The sequence below is a fragment of the Pristiophorus japonicus genome, unplaced genomic scaffold (assembly GCF_044704955.1).
Source record: "Pristiophorus japonicus isolate sPriJap1 unplaced genomic scaffold, sPriJap1.hap1 HAP1_SCAFFOLD_112, whole genome shotgun sequence".
NCBI lineage: Eukaryota > Metazoa > Chordata > Chondrichthyes > Pristiophoridae > Pristiophorus > Pristiophorus japonicus.
Genome location: NW_027250777.1, coordinates 45540 through 48680, shown reverse-complemented (window position 1 = coordinate 48680; position 3141 = coordinate 45540). Strand labels below are relative to the sequence as shown.

At 47.6% G+C, this 3141-nt stretch overlaps 1 non-coding gene across 1 annotated transcript; it reads left to right on the top strand.

Annotated features, from left to right (window-relative positions):
• The first annotated feature begins 558 nt into the window (after positions 1–558).
• On the top strand, positions 559–632 carry trnan-guu (transfer RNA asparagine (anticodon GUU)). Its single transcript has one exon. It is a non-coding gene; the product is annotated as a tRNA-Asn (tRNA).
• Positions 633–3141: the final 2509 nt, after the last annotated feature.

Here is a 3141-nt window from a genome sequence, read left to right as displayed (position 1 = left end):
ATGAACCTCAACTCTTTGCAAAGAGTTTGGTGCAAATAATCAGGCGTCTCAGGGACTTGGACTTTCTTTGAATAAGTTCTGCTTGTACCTGCATTCAAGTTTGAAATAGCAACTGGGCTTCCATCTCACGGGACGTTTGGGGTTGATGTGCGTCGCTTTCAATCTTTGAAATTTCACCAAGCAAAGAAACGGTGAATCCAACTGTCCCTGTTAGCATTTAGTTCCCGTTTAATCACAGGAATATCCGCAGTCAGGAGCTGAAAAGGAATTCAAACCGAACACTGGCTTCGGGACAATCAGAATACTTTGTCACAGACAAGGCACCGGAAGGCTGGAAGGTAGATCACACCGGTTGCGGGAGAGCTGGTTGGCGGTGACATGGAAATGTCTGCAGTGTGCGGGACCAGACTGTTTCCACGCATCCACAATGAATGTCCCTCCATTTATTTGTGAAAAGTACCACTGAGAGTGGACAATTTCCATACCGGTCAGAGCAATCTGAAGCTTTAACTGTCTGACACCCTGGTTTTGGATGTCTTCCACCTTATACTTCCATCAGTCTCTGTGGCGCAATGGGTTAGCGCGTTCGGCTGTTAACCGAAAGGTTGGTGGTTCGAGCCCACCCAGGGACGAAGTATTTAATTGTTTTTCCCCGAGTATTCGGTGCCGCACAGTCACAGGTTGTCATTGTGCGTTTTGGCTGCACGAATCTATTCCGCAAATGTTGCCAGCAGTGCTGTTATCCAATTAGTTCCCACTCCGATATTTTATGAGCATTCAGTTCAAGTAAAACGATAACAATTTTTTACATGGATCGTGTTCCATCCAGCCCATTAGAAATAAATTATGTTATTGGGTTTAAAGAAACTGGTGGAAATTGATTCTATTGGTACATATATAGAACTGGAACTTCGGTCTCAAGTGCTCCTGCTATCAAGTATAGACACACACACAATCAATGGTTTTACAACTGAGTCATAAACACTTATAATTTTAAACCATTCTCATACAGCGTGTGAATGAGATAGGGATAAAACTTCATCACATGTAAAGAGAAAATGAATGATTGAGGATACCACTGTTCCTCAGTAATTATATTATTATTTATTTCATTCTGAAGAAGGTTATCGGCTAATTAACGGTGATTAAAAGAATTCTTACTTTTGCACGTTGGCTGCATGCCGTCAATTGTATCAGGTTTTGAATTTAAAAATGGGTTACAATGCTGGTTGAATACATGACCCCAAAGTCTTTTTGGGATCACAGGTTGAGTCTCTCTGGTGGTTTACGCTCTCTTGTAGAGCGCCTGAGTTGGGGCACCGGTTGTTGGGCGCTGGCCTATGTGTCTGCTGTTTGCGGTGCCTCAGGCCTATCCGGACTGCCCACAGTGACTGGGCTCTCCTCCCTTTGGTTCCAGTGTTCGGTCACATGTGCTAGAGTGAACTCTATATCATGTTTTTCCTCTGCTTCTTCTCTGGGGTTGTTGAACATCCTTTTTGTTTGATCCACGTGTTTGCGGCAGATTTGTCCATTGGTAAGTTTAACTACCAGAATCCTATTGCCCTCTTTGACAATCACAGTGCCTGCGAGTCATTTAGGCCCTGCAGTGTAGTTGTGGACAACAACAGGGTCGTTTACACCAATATATCGTGCCCTCGCATTCGTGTCATGGTAGTTATATTGTGATTGGCGCCTGCTCTCAACAATTTCTTTCATGGTGGGGTGTATAAGGGATAACATGTTTTGAGCATCCTTATCATGAGCAGCCCTGCGAGTGGAACCCCTGTGAGCGAGTGTGGTCAAGATCTATTGGCCAACAGGAGGCGTGATAAGTGGCTTTGTAGGGAACCCCCCTGGATTCTGAGCATCCCCTGTTTGATTATCTGCACTTTTCGTTCTGCCTGGCCGTTTGAGGCTGGCTTGAACGGTGCCTTTCTGACATGGTTAATTCCATTGCCTGCCATGATGTCCTGGAATTCAGTGCTTGTGAAGCACGGGCCATTGTCGCTGACCAAGATGACCGGTAGACCGTGGGCGGCGAACATTGCCCGTAGACTTTCTGCCGTGGCAGAGGATGTGCTTGAGTTTAAAATGTCACACTCGATCCATTTGGAGTGGGCGTCTACTACAACCAAAAACATTTTTCTGATGAATGGACCTGCGTAGTCATCATGGACGCGTGACCAAGGCTTGGCGGGCCATGGCCAGGGGCTAAGGGGGGCTTCCCTAGCGCATTACCCAGCTGGGCACACGTGTTGCACCTGCGAACACAAACTTCCAGATCTGCATCTATCCCTGGCCACCAAACGTGTGACCTGGCAATTGCCTTCATCATGACAATGCCCGGATGCTCATTGTGGAGATCTCTGATGAACACCTCTCTGCCCATCTGGGGCATGACTACACAGTTTCCCCACAGTAGGCAATCGGCCTGAATCGAGAGTTCATCCCTGCCCCTGTGAAATGGTTTAAATTCCTCAGGGCATGCCCTGTACGTGGCTGCCCAGTCCCCATTCAGGACACATTTTTTGACTAGAGACAATAGCGGGTCTCTATTTGTCCAGACTTTAATCTGACCGGCTGTCACAGGTGAGCCTTCACTTGCGAAAGCTTCAACAGCCATGACCATCTCAGCGGCATGCTTGGTAGCCCCCTCAGTGGTGTCTAGTGGGAGCCTGCTGAGTGCATCGGCGCAGTTTTCAGTGCCCGGTCTGTGCCGAATTGTGTAGTCATAGGTGGCTAACGTGAGTGCCCACCTCTGTATGCGGACCGATGCGTTTGCATTTATGGCCTTGTTGTCGGCCAAAAGGGACGTTAGGGTTTTGTGATCTGTCTCCAGCTCAAATTTCCTGCCAAACAGGTACTGGTGCATTTCCTTTACCGAATATACACATGCGAGCGCCTCCTTTTCTATCATCCCGTAGCCCCTTTCTGCCTGGGACAGACCTCTGGAGGCATAAGCTACCGGCTGTAACTGACCCTTGGCATTGACATGCTGCAACACACACCCGACACCATAGGACGACGCATCGCACGTTAACACAAGTTTCTGACATGGGTCATATCGCGTTAACAGATTGTTGGAACATAACAAATTGTGTGCTCTATTAAAAGCCCTTTCCTGGCTGTCCCCCCAGACCC